Source organism: Suncus etruscus, chromosome 1 (assembly GCF_024139225.1).
Source record: "Suncus etruscus isolate mSunEtr1 chromosome 1, mSunEtr1.pri.cur, whole genome shotgun sequence".
Taxonomy (NCBI): domain Eukaryota; kingdom Metazoa; phylum Chordata; class Mammalia; order Eulipotyphla; family Soricidae; genus Suncus; species Suncus etruscus.
In genome coordinates this window covers 68089057-68103583 of record NC_064848.1, presented here as the reverse complement: position 1 = coordinate 68103583, position 14527 = coordinate 68089057, and the positions used below count along the sequence as shown (strand labels likewise).

The 14527-nt window shown below is 39.6% G+C and overlaps 1 pseudogene; it reads left to right on the top strand.

The window, feature by feature from the left end:
* Window positions 1–9526: 9526 nt before the first annotated feature.
* Window positions 9527–11274, top strand: LOC126007904 (golgin subfamily A member 4-like; annotated as a pseudogene).
* The last annotated feature ends 3253 nt before the right edge of the window (window positions 11275–14527 follow it).

Here is a 14527-nt window from a genome sequence, read left to right as displayed (position 1 = left end):
GTGGGAAGGAAACTGGGGACCTTGGTGACCAGAAATGCTTGCTGGTGGGGGGGGGGTTGTACTTTGAATAATTGTAACTCAGTCAGGACAGTGGGAAAAAAGAAAGAAAACTCAATCACAAACAACTTTGTAACTGTGAAAATAAAACCCAACTGTATTATGAACAACCTTGTAAACACAGTGTTTCAAGTAATTTAAAAAATTATAATATATATATAATATATATATATTAAAATTTTTCTTCCTGGGGCTGGAGAGATAGCATGGAGGTAGAGCGTTTGCCTTGCATGCAAAAGGACGGTGGTTCGAATCCCAGCATCCCATATGATCCCTGGAGCCTGCCAGGAGCGATTCTGAGTGTAGAGCCAGGAGTGACCCCGGAGCGCTGCTGGGTGTGACCCATAAACCAAAAAAAAAAAAAAAAAGAATTTTTTTTTCTTCCCTTTAGGGCAGGAGAGATAGTAGGGTTTTAGGGCACTTGCCTTGCTTACAGCCAACCAGGATTCAATCTCCAGCATTTTTATGATCCCTGAGCCCTGCATAAAGTGATCTCCGAGCACAGATCCAAGTGTAATTTCTGAGCACTGCCAGGAGTGCACTCTCTCACCCTAAACCCTGTCCCTAAAAAAGAATTTCTTTCTTTTATATCCTATCTTAATTTCATTACTGTCTCCTCACAAGCAGTATCCAGCAGCAGCCAGCCCCAACAGATCAGTGAAGAACCTCTGATCTGTACCCAGAAGGAGTTAGAGATTTCAGAGTCCTTTGAGGGAATTCTGCTGAGTACTCCTTCCCCTTCTCTTCTGTATGTTGGTTTTTTGGACACACCAAAATCTATTAATTTAAGACTAATCCTGTGGGATTCTCATTTACATGTGAATCCCGTAAGAACTCAGTCATGCAATATAATTTTTATTGTATTTATGCTGAGTTGTTAGTTATTATATTTCTTTAAAAATGTACTCTATAAATAGACTAATAAAGGTATACAAATGACAAGGCATGATCAGAAACCCATCAATTTTTTTCAGTATATCACAGTACATGTTTAAATATCATGTGATTAATTTGTAGTAAGAATTAAACCTGTGAATCCTTTAGAATGACCACCAGGAAAAGTTAATGAAAATTAATTAATTAAAACATTATGCATAGCATGGATCCTATTTGTAAAAATGAAAAAAAATGAAACTATACGAAATAGAATATGTAAGGGATGCCTTACATCAAGAGTCTTCAAACTTTAATTTGGCATTTGGCCAACTCCAGCTCTATGGCCAGTTCCAGCTCACCATCTGTTACGTGTTATGAATAACATTCAGATTTTTCAGGGATTAAAAATGAATAACATAATTCTTTATTATTCTCTTTAATAAAAAATAATGTAGTCATAGAAATGGCACACAAGTCAAAGTTCATTCACCATAAATGAAGATTTGTTGGGACACAAATAATTTATGTTCTGTCAAATACTGCTTTGTGATTAAAATGGCAGAATTGAATAATTGTGATAGAAACTAATAAATCACAATAAGCAAAATATTTCCTGTTTTTCCCTCAATAGAAAAAGTTCATTGAATTCTTCCTGCTCTACAAGAATTTTTAGCAACTTATAACATCAGAATTTTACTTGGGAAAGTTACTGGAATATAAAGACAAAGGAAGAAAAAATTAATTTTATTTTTATGCTTTTATACAGTTTTAATTTTGTTTAATTTTATATTACCTACTTTAAGAAAAATATATTTTAAATAGTCAAGTATTTTTCTTAAACCAATTTATAGTTCAACATAGTTTTTTCTTTTTTTAAATATAATTTTTATTTTGATCATAGTGGTTTGCATATTGTTGACAATAATATTATGGGTACATATTTACATAAGATCAGGGGGGTTTCCATCAACGATTTGTCCTCCCTACCCCTCCGTGTTCGTCCTACCTCCCATATCCTCCTCCCTCACCCTAGGAGCTGTGAGAATATGTGGTCCCCTCTGTACCTAGCTTACTACTTAGAAGTCTTGGTCTTGGTGCCTCCCTTATTTCCCCTTCTAACTGGGAGGAAGGACTACATAGTTCAAGTTATGTTGTTTTATTTGAAGAAGAGAAAAGTAGTAAACTGGGGTAAAAGTCTAATATGCTGAAAATGGGCGGAATCCTTCTAGAGGCTCTCATCATCTGTTTGAGAGATGATGGAGAAAAATAAGGTGAAACATCCCCACAGTACAAAAAGAATTGTCAAATATCCAGAGAGCACTCCAGTGATAACAATAGGCACCACAAAAAAAAAAGCCATGGTCTTGAGTTAAAAAACATGGCAGAGCATCTAAAGAAAGAAAAGAAAAGAAGAAAAAAAAAACAGTATAAATATAAAAAAACAGTATAAATATAAATGGGGACAACAGCTTTAATAATCACACCAAAACAAAGAAATCGACAAAAAGTAGATAGGTTAATAATAATAATAATAATAATAATAATAAATGAAGAATAAAAATAATAGATAAATGATAAAAAATATTTTGTGCTTTTTGCCTTTTTTTTTCTTTCCCTCCTGCACTGGCACAGTAAATATTGGGGTCATTCGAAAAGGGATTCACTTGGCCTAAGCGTTATGGGGTTTCTCCACCCTTGGGTTATATTGTCATGGGATTAACTATAGACTCCGTTCAGGTTCATTTACTCTACCGGTGGTGCTTTCGTGCTCCGTCCTGGGTGATGAGATAAGACCTCTGTGTCTAGAGATCTCAGTATCTGCACAGGTTCAGGAGTGGGGCTAATGATGAAGTCTTTCTTTGTGGTTCTAGAAGTTCTGTTCCCTTAGTGTCATTTTAATTCATCTTCTGTGATTGGTGGTCTTGGTCTTTGCACTGATCCTGGGATGAAATTTAGGATAGCGCCTTTCATTGTGTTTCTAGAAGCCCCATTCCGTTGCAATTGTCTCTGCCGGACCTTTGGAACTGGGGATCATGGTTGTTGTGCGGGTCATATTTCAAACCCAGGACTAGGAGTTTTTTATTGGTCTCAAGATGTATTCAGTCCAGTCATGGTTCTAGCAGCCAGTCATTTGTAAATCGTGGTCTTGGCTTTTGGACTGACCAAAGGGTGACAAGCCTTCTGATTTTGTCTTATCATTAGCTGGTGAGGTAAGATACCCTGTTCTTAGGTCAAGTTGTTCCCATTTTCTTTGTTGTCAGGATATCATATTAGAGCTGGCACTTGTTGGTGGCCCAGCGGTATTAAGGATGTCCTGGATGGGGTTTGTTTCCTGTAGCTGTTGTGAAGAACTGTGTCGATTCTATGTCTGTAGTTCAACATATTTTTGATACTCTGCTTTGAGTCAACAATGCTGAGTCCTAAATGGAATATTCTGTCAGGGAGACAGTGAATTCAATATAGATGTGTCCTGTGTGTTATTTTTCTACTATAATTAAAAGAAAAATTTGCTGTTCTGAAGAAGAAAAAAAAAAGCAATGTTAAATTTCCTTCTTCGCTTTCCCAGAATAATGTAAATAATTTGTGTATTCAATATCACTGTACTTTATGATCACTTAAAAAAAAGGAATTAAAATATTCTCTATGGCTGAATGGACTAACAAAACACAGGTACAGAGAACCAGAACTACAGTGAAGGAAAGGGAAATTTTTTCTAAGAATATGGAAAGGACAATCTGTGAAGCTTTGAGCTCTAAATGAGCTCAAGAAGATATATAACTTCAGCGACAAGAGAAATGGCAGCCATTGCTACACATTTTGGCATCAGAGAACTGGCAAAAAAAAATGTTGTATTATCAGTGCATTAAGAAAAAAAATATCCTAGGAAAATGGCTTACTTTTAGTAAGAATTGCTGGATTAAGGCTCCTCGGATGATTCTAAACCACATTTAGACTTTAAAACTCTTATTTGGGGGATGGGTACAGAAAGATAGTACAGCGAGTAGGACACTTCCTTTGCATGCATATGATGGGGCAGCGTGCCATATGGTCCCTCAAGCATTGCCAGAATTCTTAATATTTTTGAGTGCTGAATCATAAGAGCACCACCCTTATAAGAACACCCCAGAGCACCACCATGTGTATCTCAAACCCCCTACCCCTTACTCTGGAAGTGCAGTGCTCAATAGTAATTCATTCACCTTGCATATGTGAGACCCTAAGTTTAATCTCGGGCACTACAAAAAAAAAAAAAAAAAGTAAGCAAGCAAACCAGAACCCATTTTCTAAGAGGGTATTTTGAAAATTAACTATAGCTTAATTAAAATAAAAATATAATAAGAAAAACTATGTTGGAGACAGTGTCCTGTCAGAGATCAATTTTTCTGTCTTCTGTCTTTATGCAGCTTTTTTCATCTAAAAGCTGCCTACGTGCAGGTTCTGCCGTGCGTCCTTGAGCTAACAGGAAAGGTATTTTGCAGCTGAAGGATATTTTCTTTGAAGCCAGAGAGAAAGTAAACACCCCGATACCATTCCCAGATTTAGGCTACTCCCTTTAACTTCATTACGGAGTTAATGACTATGCAACAAAACTTGCCCATCACAAACTGCTGATAGTTCCGGATTGTGAGCTGCAGACCCCACTTTAGGGTCATAGGGCAATCCTTTGAAAGCTGCTGACTTGGGAATGATTGTAAAATTGTCACTCCTTCTCCCTCCCCTCTGGAAGATGATTTACTGCCTTTGTCTCATGGCTTTCGCGCCAAAATGTATGATTGACACCGTCTTTTTACCGCCCATTTCTCCTCCTCTATATAAGATGCTGAACCCCAATAAAGATTACCTTAGACCGGTTTAATCGCCTAAGGTCATTATTACTAACCTCTCACAGATTTTTTACAGGTGTGGTTGTGCTTCTAGCCCTGCTAAATAAAGATGTGGTCGTCCGTGAGCCTCCCGACTGATTCCTGCTGGCCGGGGGCCCCCCCCTGGGGGGCTTGCAGAACCCCGCAAAACTAAATAACATAAATCAGTATTTAGCCCAAAGCTTTGGAGAGAAATGCTGTTACTTTTGGACTATTCTCTTTCCTCCCTCATCCAGTGTGCCATCTGTGCTCCTCAGTCCAGACAGTGTAAGAGGAACAAAAATAGCTAGATAAAACCAGGTACTGGCAAATACAGCCTGATGCTGCTACAAGGCAAAATTAAAGTCACTCTATTTCAGAGAGAAATAAGACAAAAATACATCCACTTCATACTCATGTCAGAAGACAGACAAAAACAAGATATGAAAACTATCCAAACAATCTTTTCCTTGTGAGAAAAGGCTGAAACTTCTCACCAATTACAGTTTTAGGTAATGTCCATTTTCTTATATTCAGGGTAAAAATTAAGATATTCAATCATAGAATTATCCCAAATTCCTAATAGCACCCAGTCCAGAACAAACTCCTGTTTTCTTAACCATTGTCTCAAATCATTTAACACAAGCTCAAATTCTATAGTATATTTAGTCTACATTTTGTAAATCTCCTAGTATTTTCTTAACAGGATTACTTATGCTCATTGGCACAGGGTATTTCTTAAGACAATAAGAAAAAAAGTCATCTTTGGGCCAGAGTGATAGCACAGCAGGTAGGGTGTTTGCCTTGCACACAACTGACTTGGGTTTGATCCCCGGTTTCCCATATGGTCCCATGAGCCTGTCAGGAGTAATTTCTGAGTATAGAACTAGAATTAAATCCCTTGAGCACTGCCGGGTGTGGCCCAAAAGTAAAAACAAACAAAAAAAAAAAAAACCTCATTCAAATCCAGATGTATCTGAAAAATTTGGCATCAGAAAACTGACAACTGAAATCAATTTTGTTTTAATTTGTTTCTTTGGATCGCACCAAATCAAGCTAAGAACTTACTCCTAGCTTTGCCTCCTGTTGGGACTTGAGGGACAAGAGAAGGTACCAGAGATCAAACCAGAGTCAGCCACAGGCAAGGCAAGTTGTACTTGTACTATTGTTTGTGTCAGAAATAGCATCTTTTATCTTCATTCTAATCACCAATGGGGCAAGCTATCTACACTTCATTGCCAATTCAGAAAAGTTTCTTCATGTTGATTCTTTTTTTTTTTTTTGGTTTTTGGGCCACACCCGTTTGACGCTCAGGGGTTACTCATGGCTATGTGCTCAGAAATCGCCCCTGGCTTGGGGGGACCATATGGGACGCCGGGGGATCGAACCGCGGTCCTTCCTTGGCTAGCACTTGCAAGGCAGACACCTTACCTCCAGCGCCACCTACCCGGCCCCTCATGTTGATTCTTGTCATTACCATAAAACTGAATTTATTGCTCATTGTTTCCAGGTGTTTATCAAAACTGAAAAGAGAGAAACAGTTAATGTTCTGCCTGAAGCATACTTATGTAATCCTTGTCTTCCCCTAGGATCTTTGAAATCTATCTTTAAATTCAAAGAATTGTGTATTTGACTCCCACTGTTTGGCATCTGTAGAGCCATTTCTATTGAATTCATCCTCAATGCATGTAACTCTGTGAGAGTTTTAAAAAACCTCATCACTACTCACTGTTAAGATATCCAGATGTCATTCATACATGAAGCCATTTCAGAACACACAGGTGGAAATGCATTTCCTTCAAGATAATGCCAGGAACAGCTTTAGTTCTCCTGAGCAATCAGTTTATTTTCATTTTATATACGGTGTGAATTGTGTAACTGTAAAGTTTGCGATTTCAAGTGAATTTTTTGAAAAGTGGCCCAAATCTGTAGCAAAAGTTACTTGCATTCTGATTATCTGATGAGTCCTGGATCCCTTTGATATTTCTTTTTTTTTTTTGGGGGGGGGGGCCACACCCAGCAGCACTACTCTATGGCTCTATGTTCAAAAATCGCCCCTGGCAGGCTCTGGGGACCATATGAGATGCCGGAATTTGAACCACCATCCTTCTGCATGCAAGGCAAATGCCTTACCTCCATGCTATCTCTCCGCCCCCCCCTTGATATTTCTAACAGTGTTTGTCTTCTTCCCTACATTAAATATGTTACCACACTGCGTTTTGCATGCTTGTGTAAGCTGCCTTAGATTTTTTTAATGGGGTAGATTGTAAAGAAAGAGGGGGTGGGAGTGTATGTCTGAGATGGTATGACACAAATTAAAGCATCTAGAATAAGATAAGTGAGCCCTGTGGAGGGTCAGTGAGCACCAGGGTTTTGAAAGAGGTTAAGTAAAAAACCACGAGCACATTCCAAAGTGGAGGAGAGTCAAGGAGATAGCTCAAACAGTTCAAGCATACAATATGTACATAGGAACCCTGACTTTGATCTCAGGTATGATAGAGTTCCCTAAGCATGGAAAGATGTGGCCCCCACACATCCCAATTACTCTGGCAGTACAAAATGCACTTCTTGGTGTTGCAAGTCAGTCCCTGAAGAGGTTGACTGATGGAAGGATGGAGGATGAGGCCTTTCTCTTCCAGCTCGGAGCACGCACCTGCCACCTTGTCTAGCCGACGGTTCCGAGGTGAAACGGCAGGTAAACAGCTCGCAGACAGTCAGGCTTATGGAAATATTAGCTTTATTCGGTGGACAAGACTGAAGTCCAAAGACTCAGCCTCAGTTCCAGCAAAAAAGCCCCTCGCCTTCCACAGACCCTTGTTTTTATCCCCCAGAATCAAGTACCACCCAATAGTGGGATCAGATACCAACCAATGGTGGAAGCAGAATCAGGTCCTACCCTAGGGTGGGGGCAGAAGGCCAGGTCACACCCTAGGGTAGGGCACAATCACCAATCAGGTTAGGGTGAGTAACATAGTAATCCCCTAAAATATTTACATACACAACACTTGGAAACTATTTGACTAAAAGAGAGGTGACCTCAGCCGTAAAGTCACAACAAAAGCCTCTGTGATTTATTTTTCTTTTATTAATATGGAAGCAAAGGTAAATACAGCTAAATATATGTGGAAGGAGAGGGGGCATACAAGATAAGAGAAGACTTGTCATGTGAAATAAGCCTTGGAATGCAGGCCCACAAAGGTAAAACTAAAATGGACTAAGAAGACAAAGCAAGTTTTATCTCCAAGCCAATCAGAACAGTGCCTCTGTGTGTGTAAAGAACACAGTTAAGGGGCCGGGAAGGTGGCGCTAGAGGTAAGGTGTCTGCCTTGCAAGCGCTAGGGTAGGACAGACCGCGGTTTGATCCCCCGGCATCCCATATGGTCCCCCCAAGCCAGGGGCGTTTTCTGAGCGCATAGCCAGGAGAAACCCCTGAGTGTCAAACGGGTGTGGCCCAAAAAACAAAACCAAAAAAAAAAAAAAAAAAAGAACACAGTCAAGATATGGAGACTAGATCTGCCTCCTAGAGTGCCCAAAACAAACTAGCACTGACAGAAAGGTTTTAATAACAACAACAACAACAACAACAACAACAAATGTGTTTTTTAAATAACTCTGGGGTCCTAAATCTATGTAAGCAGTTTTGGTTTATCTCCTCAGCTTTAGATGGCTGTCTTTTCCTTTTTTTTCCATACATGTCTTTTTCATATAGTCATTTCTGTGCATGTCTGTGCTCTAATTCCTTCATAAGAGGCTACCAGTCAGATTGAATTAAGATCCACCCAATAATCTCATTTGACCTCAATGACCTCTTTAAAGATGCAGTATCCAAATACAGTCACATTCTAAGCTAAGGTATGACAATATAGGACTTCAATGTTTGGTTTGGCAGAAGGCTCATTTCAGAACACAACAGAGGCATCTGGAGAAAGCACAATGTATACAGCAGCTAAAATACTAGGATCAACAGGTATAAAAAATTGGTCTCTGTCACATGTGGCACCACACTAAAGGAAGAAAGTTGGAACAAAAGGCATTCTGAAGAGGAACTGACCCCACACCTTAACTCTCTGAAAACCAAACACATTTTATCTTTCAGAAGTTTGTATTTTATTTTATTTTTTGATTTTTGGGTGGGTCACACTTGACAGCGCTCAGGGGTTACTCCTAGCTCTGCACTCAGAAATCGCTCCTGGCAGGCTCAGAGGACCATATGGGATGCTGGTATTTGAACCACCATTCGTTCTGGATCGGTTGCGTGCAAGGCAAATGCCCTACTGCTGTACTATCTCTCCTGCTCCTTTCAGAAATTTCTAGTCAATAATTTCCATATAGGGGCCAGAGTGGTAGCATAGTAGTAGGGTGTTTGCCTTGCACAAAGCTGACCCAGGACTGACACAGGTTCGATCCCCCGGCATCCCATAAGGTCTCCTGAGACAGGAGGAATTTTTGAGCATAGAGCCGGTAGTAATCCATGAAATTAACAATTTAAATAGGTAAATCTAAACTCTAGCCTTAATGAAAATAACACAGATATTTTGCTAGCAATGATTTAATAAGAATGGTGGACCAGGCCCCGCTCACCTGCTGCCGTTGCAGTTGTCGTGGTTGCCGCTGCTGCCACCTTGGCTGGATGGGGCGTTCCGAAGCCAGCCAGGGGCACCCAGACTTGAGAGATGTGGTGGCGGCGACACGCTCACGAAGCCCCAGTGTGAAGTAGTCGCTGGGTCGCCCCCAGATCCCCAGGCCGTGCCATGTTCAAGAAACTGAAGCAGAAGATCAGCGAGAAGCAGCAGCTGGCGTCTCCTCAGACTTCCTCCAATACTTCAACACCAACAAGAGATAGAAGCAGGACATCTTCATTGACAGAGCAAGTTGATGAAGAATGCATCTGTTCAGTCCACAAAGTTTTTTGACAGTGACCATGGAAATGAACCAGAGACTCTTCAGTCAGGTGACACTCAGTCCTTCGCACAGAAGCTCCAGCTCCTGGTGCCTTCCATGGAGTCTTTGTTTCAAAGTCCAATAAAGGAATCTCTATTCTGATCCCCTTCTCAAGAGCTTTTGGCACGGACGTCTTCCAAAGAGTCACTGAACCGATTTGACCTTGACTCTGATGCTATGGCCTTTGATCCACCCTCTGATCTGGAAGGCCACGCTGAAGACTCACTGGGGGAATTTGGACAATATCAGCAGAGAACATCTGATTCAGTGGTTGCGAAGAATAGAGTGAAGGTTGAAGAACTACAACGTAAAGTATTCTGAACTTGCTGCAGCTTATCAAACTTGGAGAGAGAGAAGAAAAAGTTACATGATATATTAAGTCAGAGTCAGGATAAATCACTTCGGAGAATTGCAGAATTAAGAGAGGAATGCCAAATAGACCAGCAAGCAAAGAAACACCTCCAAGAGGAGTTTGATGCATCATTTGAGGAAAAAGATCAGTATATCAGTGTTCTCCAGACCCAAGTTGCTCTGCTGAAACAAAGGTTATGAAATGGCCCTATGAATTTGGACTTACAGACACTACTCCCTTAGGTGGAACCTCAAGCTGAAGACTCTCCTAAAGAGAGGCCCGAGAGTGATACAGAACAAACAGTGGTGGAAGATGAAGCTTCTGCTAAAACACTGGAAACACTTCAGCAAAGAGTCAAGTGCCAAGAGAATTTATTGTAGCTGTGTAAGAAAAAAATCCAGAATCATAAGGAGCAGTGTACACTATTAATCAGTGAAAAAGAAGCACTTCAAGAACAACTAGATGAACAACTTCAAGAACTCGAAAATATGAAGGAGCGTCATATGGCTGAGAAGACCAAATTTATCACTCAGTTGCATGATGCAAAGAACTTAATAGAACAGCTTGAACAAGATAAGGGAATGGTGATAGCAGAAACAAAGCGCCAGATGCATGAAGCCCTAGAAATGAAAGAAGAAGAAATTGCTCAGCTTCGAAGTCGCATCAAACAGGTGACAACTCAAGGAGAGGAGTTACGGCAACAGAAGTAAAAGTCTGAAAGAGCTGCTTTTGAAAAACTTGAAAAAGCCTTGAGTACAGCTCAAAAATCATAAGAAGCATGAGAAAAATGAAGGCAAGAAAGGATGAACAAATCAAAATGATTGAAAAAGCAAGTGAGGAAGAACGTCTCAGTCTTCAACAGGAATTAAGTCAAATGAAACAGGAGGTTGTGAATGGCACCAAAAATTCTCAGAATGAATAGCAAACCTACAGAAGCTTCTTGAAGAGGAGCTGGCTAGCAAAGAACAGAAACTGATCACTAGCTTTCAGAAAAAAGTGAAGGAGCTTCAGGAGCAAATGAAAGCAGCTCTTGAAAAAAGTCAGAGTATTTGAAGATCACCCAAGCAAAAGAACAGCAAGAATTGCTGACTCTAGAAGAGTTAGAGTTGCAGAAAAAAAGCAATCCTCGCAGAGAGTGAAAATAAACTTCTGGACCTTCACCAAGAAGTAGAAGCTTATAGAGCTACAGGAACAGGAAGATCTTGAGTTGAAGCACAATTTTACATTAAAACAGCTAATGAGGAAGTTTAATACACAGCTGGCACAAAAGGAACAGGAGTTAGAGGTGACCATAAAATAAACCATAGATAAAGCCCAGGCAGTGGAGGCTGAGCTTTTGGAGAGCCATCAAGAAGAAACAAATAAGTTACATTAAAAAAATCGCAGAAAAAGATGATCTGAAAAGAACAGCTAAAAGATATGAAGGAATCCTTGATGCTCGTGAAGAAGAAATGACTGCAAAAGTGATGGACCTGCAGACTCAACTTGAGGAGCTGCAAAAGAAATATTAGCAAAGACTCCAGCAAGAAGAGGCAAACCAGGGCCAGAGAGATAGCATGGAGGTAACTATTAAGAAACTCCAGGCACAACTTGCACAGATGACTACACTAGTCAGTGATTCCAAGTTAAAAGAGCAAGAGTTCCAAGAAAAGATTCAGAATTTAGAAGACCATTTGAAGAAGTACCAAAAGAATATATGTAAGGAAAATGTAGAGACATTCTCTAAAGGTGGCAATTTATATCATTCTGGTGGCTCACTCTTAGGAGAATCTACTGAGTTTGAATATTTGCGAAAAGTGCTTTATGAGTATTTGATGGGTCGTGAGACTAAGACTGTGGCAAAGGTTATAATCACTGTGCTCAAGTTTCCTGAGGATCAGACTCAGAGAATTGTGGAAAGAGAGGATGCTCGGCCCATGTATACTTCACCTCGCAGTGGTATCTTCTGAGTAAACCATCAGTCAATGCTTAGTTGGCATGTGTCCTGGCTTCATTCTCTGATCCTTCCTAGATCCTCTTCATAGACCCACTCATGCAGCTCTCTCTTTTCTGTTTTACTTAGTGGATAAACCCACCCATATTGCTAGCATAACCCTCACTATCTTGGGAGCTAACTGACCACCCTCATCTTAATGTCTTTAATTAAGAAAGCATCTCTTCAGCTATGGAATAGCAAGGCTTTTCTTATGCCTACTAGCTGTAAAATATGCTGACTCTTCTTTTGACTTGATCCCAAATGAGCTTGAGATAGTCTATGTGATTACAGAGAAGTTCTGTTTCTTGAATGAGCTTTAATTGTGTGTGTGTGTGTGTGTGTGTGTGTGTGATAAAACCCGCATTCTCACCATAAATGGGAAGAAAATGTCACATAGTTCTTAATAGAAAGAATTATTTTCTACTGTAAGTACCATTGAAAAAAAAAACAACAAAAATCCATGTCAACCAAAATCTCATGACATTTTCTGTTCTACCTACTAAATATCCTCTTTTTATAATAACTATGATATTCTAATTTAATTGCTTCAATGCTGGCTTTGTTACATTAGCAAGTAAATTACTTTTTGCCTTTATTGCAGTCCCTTTTTCAGATTGAGAATTGACTTTCTTATCCCAGTCAAGCAACTTTTCATGAGTAGATGCCAACTCTGAAGGTTATACTCATTAAAGTTCATTAAATAGAATAAAGTAAACCTAGATACAACTTACGTGTGCATAAGCCAAAAAATTAGAGAATAACTAGAAGTTATTGAATAAAGATTGAACAAAAGATTAAGAGTGACAAAATTCTTTTTTGTAAAATTCAAAACAAATAAGCCCAGAAAAGGATTTTAAAAAGGGATACATACAGGTTATGAACAAATCAAACTTGGCAGCTAAAATTCTTTAACTCTCCAAAGCTGTGAAAAAAAAAAAAAAAGAAGCCACAAAACCAAGGTAAAAAAATGCAGAAATGGACACAGATAATGACTGAGGAAAGAATACTGCCAAAGGGCAAAAGATTCCCTTTACTGCGTGAACTACATCAGCCCAGTGCCACACCTTCAACAAAAATGGCCCAGTTCCACAATAGAAATCAAATAATGTGCACCTCAGATGAGGTCAAACTATAGGGCTATAACTCTGGGATTTTCTTTAAGGAAGAGGATTAGATTGAGTTGATCCACACACATACTCCCAGCATACAGCGCCATGATCCCAGTAGAAAAAACTGCCCACCTTCTCCACTAAGATCCAAAAGAAAATAATAACTCCTGATACTTCCCAGGTAACTCTATCAAGTTGATATCTATAGCATTCTCAGAATAGGGAGTACAGATTCCCCTTTTTGCATTAAGTACAGTAGTTCAACAACCACTCCTTACACCTTCCAACGGAAGTGGCCAATCTCTGAGACTTCAAATTTGTGTCTGATCTATAAATAAATATTAAAAAGTAGTGTCAGTCTAATAGTATCACAGAAAATATTATAGGAGAGGTACTTAGAGATCTTTAAGCTCAGTAAGCCTAGACAGTAACAACTAGCTAAACTAGCAGAAACAACAGCAGTAAATTCTTAGATACTGGGCCCGGAGAAATAGCACAGCGGAGTTTGCCTTGCAAGCAGCCGATCCAGGACCAAAGGTGGTTGGTTCGAATCCTGGTGTCCCATATGGTCCCCCGTGCCTGCCAGGAGCTATTTCTGAGCAGACAGCCAGGAGTAACCCCCGAGCAACGCCGGGTGGGGCCCAAAAACAAAAAAACAAACCAAAAAAAAAATTCTTAGATACTGACTTTATTAAAATGATGGAGAGATATAACATCATTTCAAATTGACCCTTGTTAATCTAAATTTTGATAATTTAATTTACCTTTGTGCAAACAATATGAAATAAATTTATTTGTGCCTACATGGAGGCAGTTTATGGTGGTGGGATATTGTGAAGAGAAAACCACACTGGTGGTGATATTAGTGTTTGAAAGTTTTGTACCTGAAACAACTATATTATGAACAACTTGAGAAATCACATTGTTACAATAAAAATATTTTAAAGTTTTTTAAAGTTTAAAAGGAGTATGGGAGGAGGTAGAGCTATAGCACAGTGGTAGGGTGTTTGCCTTGCACGTGGCAAACCCCAGATGGACTTCAGAATCAAACCGAGTTTTCTGTCGGTTTGATTCCCAGCATCCCATATGGTCCCCACATCTACCAGGAGTATCTTCTGAGTGTAGAGCCAGGAGTAACTCCTAAGCACCACCAGCTATGACCCCCCCTAAATAAAAATAAATAAATAAAAAGAGTATGGGAAGGAACCTTGGGATATTAGTGAAGCGAAGTTGACACTGGTAGTGGCATCAGTGCTGGAACATTGTATATCTGAACTCAACTCTGAATAACTAAATCTCGGTACTTTAATAAAACAATGAATTAAAATAAAACAGTAAAGGGCTAGAAAGATAGTATAGGGAGAGAGACATTTGC